We start from the raw sequence: 16354 nt of genomic DNA on the forward strand, positions 1-16354 counted from the left end.
CCTGCTGGGACCCTGGCACACGTTCACAGAAAGCAGTTTTGGGATTCTTTTCTTGGAGGGAAGCAGAGAACGGAGACTATCTTCTGCATGCTCCCAGCACACGTAATTTATTTTTTGCTGAATAAATGAATTGATTGCCGAAGAGCCAAAAAACAAAGTGAAAAATGATACAAGGCCAAACTTCAGCATCTGGATGTTATCTGATCCAATCCCCACTCCTTATAGCATTACTGACATTTCCAGAGCTGGGCGCTCACAACTGACAAGGCAGCTCCTTCCGTGGCAAGCAGGACCGCATCCCTGAATACCTCTGCTTGTTATGCACCAACCATCTGAGGTACACACGGTTTTGTAAAGAATACAGACCCTAATTATCCATCCACCAGAGCCAACTTCAAATCCCGACTCTCATCAACTTGTAATTCCTTGTCTCTGTCACTGGGTTGTTATCCTCATAGGACTGTTTTGAGGATAAAAGAGACAACGTGCATCGGCACTGGGCCCACAGAGTGTTGGAATGTTCTTCTCCCTGTGCTCGGCCCTAGAACTGTTCACCTGTTGCCCTGGGTCTGCCCTCAGCCAGTCACCTCTGGTTCGGGTGATGTTACTGTCAGGCTGTGATGTACACACACCCCAGCTGGCTATCCTCTTCCAAATGCTATCAAGGATGCCTCTGTTCCCCAAAATAGAACACTCAGAACTGAGTCTCAGCTGGGACAAAGGAATACGGTGACCACTGCAGTCCTAGGGGCCTATGGGTGGCACTGGTGTCTTTGGATCTACCCTGTGTGGGAAGCCTATCACACCTCCTTACCCTTGGTCACTGCCACTCCACTTCCAGTCCATCTGGCTTCCCCTGCCCCGACTCAGGGCAGGTCATGGCCATCTCTTGCATGGGCCTTTGGAAACATTCTCTCCCTGGGCTCTTCAACCTTCATCTTCCAGCAGAGTTTTTAAAAACTACAAGTCTGCCATGTCATGCCCCCAGCTTGTAAGCCCTTAATGGCTACCTGTGCCCAGCAGGATTCAGCTCAGCATCCTAGGGCTCCCTCTCTTCGGCTGCCTGTCTCTTTGGTCACACCGTCTGTCCCTTCAGGAGCGCTGAAGCCATTGGCTTTCAAAACTGGTCACATATGCTCTCTTGCCCATCCCTCTGTGCCCCCCATTCTTCTTCTCTACTTGACTCAGATACTGCTGTCTCTGAGCCCACTTCAACTCTCAAATCCGGTCGGATCCTCCTTGGTAAAACTCCCTACCAAGCTCGGCTTGGCAGGGAGGGCAGCTCTTTGGGTACACAGCTTGGGCTGGGAGTGGGTGGGGAGGCCCGGGGATTTTATTCCTACCCCAGGCTGCCCTGATATCAGAGTCCGTAGTCGAGTCACCCGTAGCCGCTGACCGACCATCCCACACGTGGGAACGGAGGGCCTGCCTTAGGCATCAGACAGTCCTGGGTTCTCCTCCAGCCTCCCGCACTTGCGGTGGAGGCCCCCGGGCGCTAAGTGACTGAAACTTTCGGGGCCTCAGCTCCCTCATCTCTGCCGCCGGCGCGAAGACAGCCGCAGGGACAAGCGCGCTTGTCCTCCCCCACCCTTGCCGGGCCAGCCTGGGGGGAGGTGCGAATCAATGGGTCCCGAGGGTAGCTGCACAGGGCCAGCCTGCCCCCGCCTCGGTGGGCAATGAGTAACCAGCTCCGCGGCCAGGGTGCTCTTTGGACGGAGCGGGACAAAAGGCCCTCTGTGCACTGCGGGTTACTGATTTACTGCCCCCTCCACCCCCTGCCGCCCGGCGGACGCCCAGGTCCCCTGCGCCGGGAGGGGCAGTCCCCGCAACCCCGCCGCCACTCGCCCCCTGGCGGCTGGGAGCGCAGCCCGGGCCCGCAAGGGTTCCGGCTCACCTCGAGCCTGCGTGACTCCGCGCCCTGCACAGGGTCCTGCTCGCCTGCCTCCTCCTCACCTGGCTCCTCTGCCGCCTCACTCACAGCTCCAGCCGGCCGCGACCCCTGCACCCGGCGGGGTCCGCAGACAGCCCAAGCGCTCCTCAGCCGGGAGCAAGGAATGTACCAGCGACGGCGGCGTGGCCGCTGGCGGCCCACCTCCTGCCCCGCCCCTCGGACCCGCCCCTCCTGCTCGGGCCCACCCCTCCCGCCCTCGGGCCCGCCCACCTCATGCCACGCCCCCTCGGGCCCGCCCCTCCTGGACCATCTCGAGCCGGAGAGAGGTGTGGCCGGCGGGGGAGGTGGCCAAGGGCCCCGCCCACCTGGAGACCCGCCGCCGACCCGGTCAGCCCACTCCAGGGACCCCGCCCAAGCCTATACACACACCCCTACACACACCCCCTATACAACACCCCATTCAGGCTCCGCTTCTTTCGCCCCACCCAGGCTCCAGGCCAGGCTTCTAAGTTCTAGTCCACTACCCAGCTCTACTGCTTGCTTTTCACCCCTCAGGGAATGCCTGGCTCCCCTGTCTTCTGCGCAGTACCGTGCAGTGGATAGGAGCACCCCTTCCTTCTGCTCCCTCATTTGTTCTCTGCGCAACCTGTGGAGTGATACAACACAAATCTGACTGTGTCAGCCACTCCCTTCAATTTTCCTATAGCTTCCCATAGCTCTTTATACATAGATTATTGCCATGACCCACGCCTCCTGGCTCCCTGCTACTCCTGGGCAGTTTCAGGTACCATTCCCTCTTCCTGGAATGCCCTTTGGTCTGGTTAATTTTATATTATTCTCAGCTCACTTCCTCCAGGAAGCCCTCCGGACTTGCAAGCTCCTCTTACATGACTTCTCTACTGTGAGGAGGGAGAAAGAAACAGAGTGAAGTGGTTCAGAGCACAGACTACAGGGCTGGACGTCATAGGCCCAGCTCTCAGCACCATCACACAAGGCCTCGGTCTTCACTGTCTTTTCAGTGAAACAGGCAAATGATAGTCTCACCTTCAAGAGGTTGCTGCAAAAAGTAGACATGTTAGCAGTATGTGTAAGCCTGGCATGCAGCACTTGCTTTGTAATACTAGCTGTTATTTAATTATTTAGGACCTGTTATTTCTTCAGCACACTTACCAGAACTGTAATTGAACAGTTAATTATGTAAATAGCTGTGGAATGGCCGGGCACAATGACAGGTGCCTGTAGTTCTAGCTACTAGGAGACTGAGGCAGGAGGATCGCTTGAATTCAGGAGTTTGAAGCCAGCCCTGGCAACATAGTTGCTCTGTCTCTATTTTTCAATAGAGGAACTGTGCCCGCAGACCTCACCATTAGAGTTCAAGTGTCTGGCGTACAGTAGGTGCTCCCCCATAGCTCCGTGCCCACCTGGCTCATGTTTGCCTCACCTTTAAGCACTTCTCTCCTAAGCATCTAGACTGTGGCCAAACTAGGAGGCCAGGCAGCCTCTGATCTCTGCCCATCCCTCACCTGAATCTCAAGCCCTCTGCTTCTCGTAAGGCACCTTGAGAGGAAAGGAAATGGGCTGGGTGCACCTGTGGTCCCAGCTACTCGGGAGGCTGAGGCCAGAGGATTGCTTGAGCTCAGGAAGTTGAGGCAGCAGTGAGCCAGGATCGCTCCACTGCACTGCAGCCTGGGCGACAGGCTACTGAGCGAGACCCTGTCTGAGTCTCAGGTCCTGGTTGTCCCCTCTAGCTAGTGTAGACCCTGCCTTAAGAAGCAACTTCCTTTCTCACTGTTATGCAGACAAGTCTAGTTCTTTCCACCCTCACTCCCAAAGGGATAGTGGCATATCTTTGCATAACTATAAGGCCTATGAAAGCGACTTAAAATTGTTTTTTTCTTTTTCTTCTTAAGCAAAAGAATGGTCTCCTCCCAAAGATACATCAGAAAATAATTGGGGCCAGCCATGGTGGCTCATGGCTGTAATCCCAGCACTGTGGGAGGTTGAGTCGAGAGGATCGCTTGAACTCAGCAGTTCAAGGCCAGCCTGGGCAACATAGCAAGATCTCGTCTCCATTAAAATATATATATTAGAACGGGCACCGTGGATCACGCCTGTAATCTCAGCACTTTGGGAGGCCGAGGTGGCTGGATCACGAGGTCAGGAGTTCAAGACCAACCTGGCGAGATGGTGAAACCCCGTCTCTACTAAAAATACAAAAAAATTAGCCAGGCATGGTGGTATGCACCTGTAATCTCAGCTACTAGGGAGGCTGAGGCAGAGAATTGCTTGAACCCAGGAGGTGGAGGTTGCAGTGAGTCAAGATCGTGCCATTGCACTCCAGCCTGGGTGACAGAGCGAGACTGTCTCAAAAAATAAAAATAAAAATAAAAAATAAATAAAAAAATATATACACACACACATATGTATATTATAATTTTTTTTAAAAAAGATTGGTTAACTTTTAAAAACAGTTTGTCCCGGTTCTCTTCTCTAGAGTCCTGCCTTGCTGGAGCTCCCAGGATAGATGAGGCTCCTTGCTCTGGGAGCTGCCTGTAGAGGGGACCTTGCCAGACCTCCCGGACTGCTGGAGGGGTTCAGCTCCCTGCCTCTGGCCCTCTGCTGGCTCCCCTTGTGAATGTGGTTGTGGGCGGGGGGAGCAGGGTGAGCCGCCAGCTGGAGCTGGACCCCACATGACTTTCATTCACCTTCCCGGGCATTTCCTGAGTTTACCGGAGCCAAAGGCAAACTAAAAGTTTTCATAGCTCAGGTCATGCAACCTCCTCCTCTCTTGAGATGCGCAAATCCCTCAGACCGGCAACCCCCTGATGTCCCTAGGATAGGTTCCCTATATCCCTTGTCTGCCTCCTCTCACGCACTCATGATCTTTCACATTGACCCTCGGCAGAGGCTGACACTCCCTCACAAAGTAATTCACTCATTCGCTCATTCATTTGAATGATTATTTATTGAAGGTTCATTATGTGGCATCCACTGTTTTTTTTCTTTTTTTTTTTTTCGAGACGGAGTCCTGCTCTGTCACCCGGGCTGGAGTGCAGTGGCCGGATCTCAGCTCACTGCAAGCTCCGCCTCCCGGGTTTACGCCATTCTCCTGCCTCAGCCTCCCCAGTAGCTGGGACTACAGGTGCCCACCACCTCGCCCGGCTAGCTTTTGTATTTTCAGTAGAGACGGGGTTTCACCATGTTAGCCAGGATGGTCTCAAACTCCTGACCTCGTGATCCGCCCGTCTCGGCCTCCCAAAGTGCTGGGATTACAGGCTTGAGCCACCGCGCCCGGCCGGCATCCACTGTTTTAAATCCTGGGGATAAAGCCCCGAATTGGACCTTTATTTATTTATTTATTTATTTTTCTTTTTGAGACAGAGTCTTGCTCGGTTGCCCAGGCTGGAGTGCAGTGGTGCTATCTCAGCTCACTGCAACCTCTGCCTCCTAGGTTTAAGTGATTCTCTTGCCTCAGCCTCCTGAGTAGCTGGGATTACAAACATGCGCTACTACACCTGGCTAATTTTTATATTTTTAGTAAAGACAGGGTTTCACCATATTGGCCAGGCTAGTCTCAAACTCCTGACCTCAAGTGATCTGCCCATGTCAGTCTCCCCAAATGCTGGGATTACAGATGTGAGCCACCTCACCTGGCCTGGGCCCTACGTCTACCTTTCAAGGGGCTGCTGATATTGTGGTGGGGACAGACAGGTAAGTAATCAATTACAGCCTGGGAGATAAACTGAGCCAGTCAGGCAGAGCACCTAAGCCTTTCACACTGTCTCACTCTCTTGCTGACATGCAGTCTTTCACCAGTCCCATTTGCAGTCTCTTTCTCAAAGACATTCAGATATAACTGGGCGCAGTGGCTCACTCCTGTAATCCCAGCACTTTGGGAGGCCAAGGCAGGCAGCTCACTTGAGGTCAGGAGTTTGAGACCAGCCTGGCCAACATGGTGAAACCCCATCTCTACTAAAAATACAAAAATTAGTCAGGTGTGGTGATGGGCACCTGTAATCCCAGCTCCTGGGGAGGCTGAGGCAGGAGAATCGCTTGAACCCAGGAGGTGGAGGTTGCAGTGAGCTGAGATCGCGCCACTGCACTCTAGCCTGGGAAACAGAGCAAGACTCCGTCTCAAAAACAAAAAACAAAAAACAACCATTCAGACACACACACACACACACACACGCTTGCTTAGCAGAGGCAAGAGCCTGTCATCCTAAGATCCTGCTGTTAACTTGCCTCTGCCTCAGTTTCTCCACCCAGAAAACAGTCATGCTCCATCTTCTTCTTCTGTTGCCCAGGCTGGAGAGCAGTGGCGTGATCTCTGTTCACTGCAACCTCTGCATCCCAGGCTCAAGCAATTCTTCTGCGTCTCCTGCCTCAGCCTCCCTAGTAGCCAGGACTACAGGCGCCTGCCACCACGCCCTGCTAATTTTTGTATTTTTAGTTGAGACAAGGTTTCATTATGTTGGCCACGCTGGTCTCAATCTCCCAACCTCAGGTGATCCACCCGTCTCGGCCTCCCAAAGTGCTGGGATTACAGGCATGAGCAACGGCTCCCGGCTACTCCAGCTTCTTTCTTCCTGGGAGTGTTGGGGGAAATGAACGCGTTCCTGTTCCTGAGTTCCTGACTTTTGAACTCCCGTTACGTGCCAGGCACTATGCTGGGTGTTGTACAGGCATTATATCCTTTAATTCTTCCACCAAGCCAAATGGCATAGGAATCCTTAGCTCTGACTTGTAGGTGAAGAAACAAGCTCAGGGAGATGGAATTACTTTTTTGAGGTCATCTAGCAAGTGAACTGCGGAACTTGAACCCCCGTCTTCGGGGGCAAAGATGGAGTGCTCGGGATAACTCTCCAGAATGGGATCATTGATGCTACCGCATCAAATACTTTCTGCCTCCATCCTTAACTGTGGCCCAGGAAGGTACAGATTCACCTGAAGGTGAGTGTGTGGTGGAGGGAGGTGTGGGGGCTGGGACTGGGCACTGCACTCCTTGACCTTTTAGCCAGCAGTCCTGAGGAGACACCCGGCCCCAGGCAGGGGTTTGCAGACTCTGTGCTTCTAGAATGCTGGGCTGGGCCAGGAGGGTCTCCTGAGGCCAGGTCTTACCCCCCACCTGCCTGGGGGCAGAGTCGTCGGGGGGTAGAGGGCAGACGTTGCCTGGTGCCAACGATGTTGCTCTTGGATGGCAGCCGGGCCCAGGGAACACTGGGGCTCTTGTGCAGAAAGGCTGCCACTAAAGCCGGCCCGGCCCCTGCCCAGGCCCCACTCCAGCCTGGGCCTGGCCCCAACTCTGGGCCCAGTCTTGTTCTTTTTTTTTTTCCCCCAAGATGGAGTCTTGCTCTGTCGCCCAGGATGGAGTGCAGTGGCACAGTCTCAGCTCACTGCAACTTCCGCCTGCCGGGTTCAAGCAATTCTCCTGCCTCAGCCTCCCAAGTAGCTGGGATTACAGGCGCGCATCACAATGCCTGGTTGATTTTTGTATTTTTTAGTAAAGACAAAAATCACCACCTTGGCCAGACTGGGCTCGAACTCCTGACCTCAGGTGATCTGCCCACTTTGGCTTCCCAGAGTGCTGGGATTACAGGCATGAGCCACTGAGCCCCACCCAGTCTTGGTCTTTCTTCATTTATTTATTTTACATTATTATTATTATTATTTTTTGTGATGAAGTTTTGCTCCTGTTGCCCCGGCTGGAGTGCAGTGGCGCAATCTCAGCTCACTACAACCTCTGCCTCCTGGGTTCAAATGATTCTCCTGCCTCAGCCTCCCAAGTAGCTGGGATTATGGGCATGCACCACCACACCTCGCTAATTTTTGTATTTTTAGTTGAGACAGGGTTTCATCATGTTGCCCAGGCTGGCCTCAAACTCCTGACCTCAGGTGATCCACCCACCTCGGTCTCCCAAAGTGCTGGGATTACAGCCGTGAGCCATCCCGCCTGGCCTCTTTCTTCATTTATTCTCCTCCCTCCCTCCCTCCCTCCCTCCTTCTCTTCTTCCTCGCCCTCCCCCTCCTCTTCTTTCCTCCTTCTTCCCTCTTCCTCTTTTTCCTCCTCATTTTCTTTGTCCTCTTCTTTTTTTTTTTGAAACAGGTTTTATTTTGAGAACATTTTAAAATGCAGACACAGGGTCATACCATACCCGGCTGCTCAGAACTGACAATTGTGCATTACCATTTTTTTTTTAAGTTGAAACAGGGTCTCACTATGTTGCCCAGGCTGGTCTCCAACTCCTGGGCTCAAGCAATCTGCCTGTCTCGGCCTCCAAAAGTGCTGCGATTACAGGGGTGAGCCACCACACCTGGCCTATTTTACCCTTCTTTTCCAACCCTTTTCTACCTTGGTTTCTCCACAGGCTCCAGGGAGGTCTGGCTTGGCTGGTCAAAACGGAGGTGACATTGACAACAGCGAATGATTAAAGGTTGGGTGTCAGAGTCGAACAGATCTGGGTTTTTTTTGGAGATAGAGTCTTACTCTGTCGCTCAGGCTGGAATGCAGTGGCACGATCTAGGCTCACTGCAATCACCACCTCCTGGGTTCAAGCAATTCTCCTGCCTCGGCCACCTGAGTAGCTGGGATTACAGGCGCGTGCCACCACGCCCAGCTAATTTTTGTATTTTTAGTAGAGATGTGGTTTTGCCATGTGGGCCAGGTTTGAACTCCTGGCTACAAGAGATCCACCGGCCTCAGTCTCCCAAAGGGCTGGAATTACAGGAGTGAGCCACCTTGCCCAGTGACAGATCTGGGTTTGAGTCCTGAAAACTCTTTGTGGTCACGGACAAATCGCTTAACCTCAAGCCTCAGTTTCATTTTCTGTGAAATGGGAATAATACATCTTCCGTGAGGACTCAGTGTGATGATGTATGTCAAGCACAATGCCAATGCCTGGCACATACCCTTGCTCACGAAAGAGTAGCCAGTATGAATATTTGCAGCTATGGGCCTGGGACCCACCCAAAAGCATGGGCAACACCCTCCTGTGACCGAGAGGGAGGGACTGAGAATGACCCCTCCTCAGCCCTCATTTCTCCTCATTTCCCACCCATCCTCAATTCTGGGCACATCTGTCTCCAGTTGATACTCTGAGGACAGCAGGGCTGTGAGTTGCAGGTTGCCCAGGGCATTTTTGTGGAGGCAGAGTTTACAGCTGACGACAGCCTGGGAGAGCTCTTGGGGAGGCTTCCAAACCAAGGTGGAGGGAGGGGAACGGGGGAGGAGGGATCTGCGTGAGGTTAGTCCTGGCTAACCTCACTCAGTTCTAACTACCCTGGGCTACTCCTGGGGCTTCTCAGAGTCTCAGTAGCACCCCCGGTCCCCTTATTCACTGGTCCCAGATACTACAGACCTGTGGCCTGGCTTGCTAAGACAGAGGCTTTCAGGGTTTGCCAGACTCAGCTCTCTCTAGACTTGGGCCTACAAGCCTCACACCCACTGGGTGTTGGCATGCACATTTGTTTGGAGGAGGGCCGACAGCTGGCAAGTGGCAGAGGCTGGGCTGGAAGAGTGAGAAGATTGGTGGTCTCCAGGGAAGCAGGAAATAAACTCGTACCCTTCTCTACTTTGCCTGGTGCCCTCCTGGACCATGTAGGGCTTTGTTGGGGTGGGAATAACAGAAAACGTAAGTGACCAGGGCTTAAATGAAACAGTGTATCCCTCTCTCACTTAGCCCCCACATCTAGAGGTGGGTGTAGGTTGGTCTGAAGTCAGGGCTGAGGACACATCTGTTCTCCAGGTTTTTCTCTCATGGTCGCAAGATGGTGGCCTCAGCTGCTGCCATCATATTTGTGCAGAGGCAGGAGGAAGGAAGAAGTTCCAGAGAGTTGAGTTTCCACACAGCAACTCCCAATTTCATTTCCTTGGCCAGACTGTGACACGGCCACCCCTAGCTGCAAAGGAAGCCAGGAAGTATATTCATTTTGCTGAACACCTTGCTTCCCCTAACCCCTAACAAAACCAGGGGCTATCAAAAAGAAGTGGTGACTGGTTGCCAAAATGACTTTTTTTGTTTTTTTGAGTCTCACTCTGTCGCCCAGGCTGGAGTGCAGTGGCACGATCTTGGCTCACTGCAACCTCCGCCTCCCAGGTTCAAACAAATCTGCTGCCTCACCCTCCTGAGTAGCTGAGATTACAGGTGTGCACCACCATGGCTGGGTAATTTTTTGTACTTTTAGTAGAGACAGAGTTTCACCATGTTGGCCAGACTGGTCTCAAACTCCTGACCTCAGGTGATCCACCTGCCTCAGCCTCCCAAAGTGCTGGGATTACAGGTGTGAGCCACCGTGCCTGGCCCCAAAATGACTTCTTTAAACTACGGATCTAACCAAGTCACTCCTCAGCTTTTATTTTTTTTAAAATCATTTATTTATTTATTTATTTATTTGAGACAGAGTCTCACACTGTCGCCCAGGCTGGAGTGCAGTGGCGCAATCTAGGCTCACTGCAATCTGTCTCCCGGGTTCAAACGATTCTCCTGCCTCAGCTTTCCAAGTACCTGGGATTACAGGCGTGCACCACCACGCCTGGCTAATTTCTCTATTTTCAGTAGAGATGGGTTTCACATGTTGGCAGGCTAGTCTCCAACTCCTGGTCTCAAGTGATCTGCCTGCCTTGGCCTCCCCAAGTGCTACAGACTTTGGGATTGCAGGCAGGAGCCACTAGGCCCGGCCAGCTTATTTTTATTAGAGACGGGGTCTTGTTACATTGCCAGATGGGATTTCAACTGCTAGGCTCACAGGATCCTCCTGCCTCAGCCTCCCCCTTAGCTGGGACTCCAGGTATGTGCCACTGTGCTGCCACTCCTCAGCTTTAACTACTCTCCCCGCACCACTCACTGGCACCCCCAGCTCCTCAGCCTGACATTTAGGGCCCTCTAGGACTGACCTCGGCTGTTCTCTTCTGTCCCAGCTCCAGTCTCCCCCAAGACACCTGGTCTGTTTTGCAGCTGCAGTGAGCTCCGGGTAGAACGTGCCTGACTGGCTCACGCCGTGGCGTCTTTGCTCACACTGCCTTTGTTGCTGAGTGTTCTTCCTCTGTCCTGCCTATCTGTCCTCCCTGCTTTCCAGCCATTCTACCAGATAGCTGCCATTCAGCTTTCTGGACTCCTCTCAGGCATTCCCTTTTCTTTTCTTTTTTTTTGAGATGGAGTCTCGCTCTGTTGCCCAGGCTGGAGTGCAGTGGCTCAATCTCGGCTCATTGCAACCTCCACCTCCTGGGTTCAAGCGATTCTCCAGCCTCAGCCTCCCAAGTAGCTGGGATTACAGGCGCTTGTCACCACGCCCAGGTAATTTTTGTATTTTTAGTAGAGACGGAGTTTCACTATGTTGGCCAGGCTGGTCTCAAACTCCTGACCTCAAATGATCCTCCCACCTCAGCCTCCCAAACTGCTGGGATAACAGGCATGAGCCACCACGCCCGGCCCAAGGATACTTATTAAAGCACAGTAAAGAAGACTTTATTCAGGACCACTGAGATAGTCACAGGGACCACTGCAATGGGATCTTGCAGAGGGGGAGAGAGATTGGGCTCCATTCTGAATACAGCATGGGCGAGTGGGAATTCTGAGCCAAGGAGCAGAGTGGGGAGCAGTGAATGGAAAATGACTAAGAGGAAACATTGGGCGTAAGGGGATTCTGTCTAAACTGACCCAACAGGATTCTTGCTGAAGACAGGTCCATCAGCCATCACCTGGGGGATGGTGGAGGAGGAGGAACCTGATCAGATATCGAGGATGGGCGGCAGTTCTTGCTAAACTAGACTTAGCAGGTTCTTTGCTAAAACTGGATTTTACAAGGAAGTGCACAGATGGACCTAGGTGAAGGCTCAGAAGCCTGAGTAAAATTTATTCAACCAAAGAATCTTTGCCATTGGTAGAAGACCTACATTTCTCTCAACAAGAGCCTCTTGATAGGGTTGCTTGAGTGTTCCCACAACACGTTAGCTGGTTTCCCTCAGAGCTGGTGATCCAAGAGAGAAATATTGAAGCTGAAATGTCATGTATAACTTACCCTCGGAAGTCAGATTCTGGTCACTTCTGCCTTATTCTATTAGTTAAGAGTGAGTCACAGCCAGGCACAGTGGTTCACGCCTATAATCCCAGCACTTCAGGAGGCCGAGCGAGGAGGATTCCTTGAGCCTAGGAGTTTGAGACCAGCCTGGGCAACAGAGTGAGACCCTCATAAAAAATATTAGCCAGCTGGGCGTGGTGGCTCATGCCTGTAATCCCAGCACTTTGGGAGGCTGAGGTGGGTGGATCGCCCGAAGTCAGGAATTCGAGATCAGCCTGGTCAACCTGGTGAAATCCTGTATCTACTAAAAATACAAAAATTAGCTGGGCGTAGTGGCGGGTGCCTGTAATTCCAGCTAATTGGGAGGCTGAGGCAGGAGAATCGTTTGAACCCGGGAGGCAGAGTTTGCAGTGAGTCGAGATTGCACCACTGCACTCTAGCCTGGGCGACAAGAACGAAAATCCATCTCAAAAAAAAAAAAAAAAAATTAGCCAGGCATGGTGGTGCGTGCCTGTAGTTCCAGCTACTTGGGAGGCTGAGGTGGGCGGACTGCTTGAGCCCAGGAGATCGAGGCTGCAGTAACCTATGATTGTGCCATGCACTCCAGCCTGGGGGACAGAGCAAGACCTTGAATCAATCAATCAATCAATCAATCAACCAATCAATCAATCAATCAGTAAAGTGAGTTGCTACTTACAGCCCGTATTAGGGGATGTAGGGTAGAAATTAAACTTGACTTCTTGAAGGGAGGGGTATTATAAAATGTAGATGTATTTTATTTTTATTAAAAAAATTTTTTAAGACGTCTTACTCTGTCACCCAAGCTGGAGTGCAGTGGCACAACCATAGCTCCCTACAGGCTTGATTCCTGGGCTCAAGCAATCTTTTTGCCTCCCAGGTAGCTAGGACCACCTAGGGATGCATCACCATGCCTAATTTTTTAAAGTTTTTAGTAGAGATGGAGGTTTCACAATATTGCCTGGGCTGGTCTTAAACTCGTGGCCTCAAGCAGTTCTTCCATCTTGGTCACCCAAAGTGCTGGGATTACAGGTGTAAGCCATTGTACCTGGCCTTATTTTTATTTTTTAGAGACAGGGTCTCACTATGTGCCCAGGCTAGACTTGAACTCCTGGGCCTACGTGATCCTTCTTCTTCAGCTTTCTGAGTAGGGTGCACGTCACTGTGCCCGGCTTTTGTGGACATCTTTTACAAATGCTGTAAGACTTAAAACATCCTGCAGAGGAAATGTTTATCATCTGAACCTTTAGTTTCTTTCTTTTTTTTTTGAGACAGAGTTTCACTCTTGTGGCCCGGGCTGGCGTGCAGTGGCACGATCTCAGCTCACTGCGACCTCCGCCGCCTGGGTTCAAGCGATTCTCCTGCCTCAGTAGCTGGGATTACAGGCATGTGCCACCACATCTGGCCAATTTTGTATTTTTAGTAAAGACAAGGTTTCTCCATGTTGGTCAGGTTGGTCTCTGAGCCAAGGAGCAGAGTGGGGAGCAGTGAACTAGGCCGCGCCCGGCCTAGTTTCTAGCTTTGAGGAGTACTCCCATGTGGCAGAGATCACCTCTCGTGGTAGAAGCTGAAAACGCTGTAACTACTACTGCAGTTTTTCTTCCAGCTAAAGCCCAGCTTCTGCCAGTTAACAGCATCCACTTCAGAGAGCCAGTGATGCCCAGGAGTGGCTTGGGAGGCTTGAGAGGCTTGGGAGGCCCAGGAGAAATGTTCCCTGGTGGGGGATGCAGTAACAAGAATGAGCTTGGGGCTGGGCGCGGTGGCTCACATCTGTAATTCCAGCACTTTGGGAGGCTGAGGCGGGTGGATCACCTGAGGTCAGGAGTTTGCGACCAGCCTGGCCAACATGGTGAAACCCCATTTCTACTACAAATACAAAAATTAGCCGGGCATGGTGGCGTATGCTTGTAATCCCAGCTACTAGGGGGGCTGAGGCAGGAGAATCGCTTGAACCTGGGAGGTAGAGGTTGCAGTGAGCCGAGATTGTGCCACTGCACTCCAGCCTGGGCAACAGAGCAAGATTCTGTCCTAAAAAAAAAAAAAAAAAGAATGAACTCCTGGGGTACAGAGCAGTGGTACTGGGCACCCTTATGCATGTCTGGACTGACTGGGCTAAGGGCACAGGCAGGAGTGTTCAGGGCTTAGTGTTGGTGGGGACAATGGTATCCTTCTTATACTTACTCTGTGGTATGATACAGGCAGGATCCTGCTCACGTAGCCTGAGCTCACTTTTATATATTTTTTCCTTCTTAAAATCTTTAAAATGTTTTCTCTATGTATAAAGTTTTTTTTGAGACAAAAGTCTCACTCTCACCCAGGTTGGAGTGCAGTGGTGCAATCTCAGCTCACTACAACTTCTGTCTCCTGGGTTCAAGTGATTCTCCTGCCTCAGCCTCCTGAGTAGCTGGAATTACAGGCGTGCACCACCATGCCCACCTAATTTTTGTAGTTTTAGTCGAGACGGGGTTTTGCCATATTGGCCAGGCTGGTCTTGAACCTCTGACCTCTGGTGATCCACCCGCCTCAGCCTCCCAAAGTGCTAGAATTATAGGCATGAGCCACTGCACCCATCTCCGTATTTAAGTTTTTTTTGTTGTTGTTGAGATGGAGTCTCGCTCTGTCGCCCAGGCTGGAGTGCAGTGGCCGGATCTCAGCTCACTGCAAGCTCCGCCTCCCCAGTTTACGCCATTCTCCTGCCTCAGCCTCCCGAGTAAAGCTGGGACTATAGGTGCCTGCCACCTTGCCTGGCTAGTTTTTTGTATTTTTTTTAGTAGAGACGGGGTTTCACCGTGTTAGCCAGGATGGTCTCGATCCCCTGACCTCGTGATCCGCCCGTCTCGGCCTCCCAAAGTGCTGGGATTACAGGATTGAGCCACCGCGCCCAGCCAAGTTTTTTTTTTTAGATGGAGTCTCACTCTGTTGTCCAGGCTGGAGTGCAGTGGCACAATTGCAGCTCACTGCAACCTCTGCCTCCCAGGTTCAAGCGATTCTCCTGCCTCAGCCTCCCGAGTAGCTGGGATTATAGGTGTGCACCACCATGGCCAGCTATTTTCAGTAAAGACAGGGTTTCACCATGTTAGCCAGGCTGATCTCAACCTCCTGACCTCAGGCGATCCACCCTCCTCAGCCTTCCAAAGTGCTGGTATTATAGGCATGAGCCACCGCGCCTGGCCCATCTATAAGTATTAATATAAGTATTAAGCATAAAAAAAAATCTGTAAGTATTAAGCCAACTTCTTTTTTTTTGGTTTTTTTTTTTTTTTTTTTGAGACGGAGTCTCGCTTTGTCGCCCAGGCTGGCGTGCAGTGGCGCGATCTCGGCTCACTGCAAGTTCCGCCTCCCGGCTTCACGCCATTCTCCTGCCTCAGCCTCCGAGTAGCTGGGACTACAGGCATGCACCACCATGCCCGGCTAATTTTTTGTATTTTAGTAGAGACGGGGTTTCACTGTGTTAGCCACGATGGTCTCGATCTCCTGACCTTGTGATCCGCCCGCCTCGGCTTCCCAAAGTGCTGGAATTACAGGCGTGAGCCACCACGCCCGGCCATGCCAACTTCTTTAATGCTGGTAGTTCTATGAACTTAAACTAGCTAGCTTGTTTCTGTTGCTTAGTGCTGAAAATCTTGGCTGATATGTTTTGAGGGCCCTGGTCTTGCAGTCTCTCTCCTTACCTTGTAGCACATTCTCCCTCCTTTGAGTTGACAAGCATTTTCCTCCTCAGAGCCTTGGCACATGCTGTTCCCTCTGCCTGGAACATTCCTTACCTCCACCTTCCCACCCACCACTCACTCACAGGTGGATCACTCAGTTTAAATGTCACATCCTTAGGGAGACCTTCCCTGGCCCACCCGCAGTCTGGGCTTTGGCCTCCTGCTACACACTCTGGCTGCACTGCTGTTTTCCTTTGCAGCCCTTTGTTACAACTGCTACAGGTCATTTGTACACAGGAATCCGCTAGGGAAAGTGGGTCTTAGTCCAGGGTCCTGGCATATAGTTGAGGCTGAGGAAAAATCAGTTATGTTTCCCTCACTCTCTAGGGAATCCCTTCTCTTTTTTTTTTTTTTTTTTTTGAGATGGAGTCTTGCTCTGTCGCCCAGGCTGGAGTGCGGTGGCGCAATCTCGGCTCACTGCAAGCTCCGCCTCCCAGGTTCACGCCATTCTTCCGCCTCAGCCTCCCGAGTAGCTGGGACTGCAGGCACCCACCACTATGCCTGGCTAATTTTTTTGTATTTTTTAGTGGAGACGGAGTTTCACCGTGTTAACCAGGATGGTCTCGATCTCCTGACCTCGTGATCTGCTCACTTCGGCCTCCCAAAGTGCTGGGATTACAGGCGTGAGCCACTGTGCCCGGCTGGGAATCCCTCCTCTGTCTGACCCTAACTGCCCTCTGCCCTGGAGCTGCTCAGCCCCTATCAATGTTTCTGACTCTCA

General features: G+C 52.0%; 1 protein-coding gene across 3 annotated transcripts in view; it reads right to left on the reverse strand.

Moving 5' to 3' along the window:
- ZNF346 (zinc finger protein 346) overlaps positions 1 to 16354 on the reverse strand; it is a 75720-nt gene that overhangs the window by 307 nt on the left and 59059 nt on the right. For 2 of the 3 annotated variants that reach the window (XM_017896090.1, XM_017896086.1), the window contains exon 8: positions 7990 to 9787. The exons of the other annotated variant lie outside the window; for it this stretch is intronic. The gene's annotated coding sequence lies outside the window, so the exon portion shown is untranslated. Of the gene's footprint in view, positions 1 to 7989; positions 9788 to 16354 lie in introns of those variants that run through there. 3 annotated transcript variants of the gene reach the window in all.

Source organism: Rhinopithecus bieti, unplaced genomic scaffold (assembly GCF_001698545.2).
Source record: "Rhinopithecus bieti isolate Rb0 unplaced genomic scaffold, ASM169854v2 scaffold_26546, whole genome shotgun sequence".
Classification (NCBI taxonomy): Eukaryota; Metazoa; Chordata; class Mammalia; order Primates; family Cercopithecidae; genus Rhinopithecus; species Rhinopithecus bieti.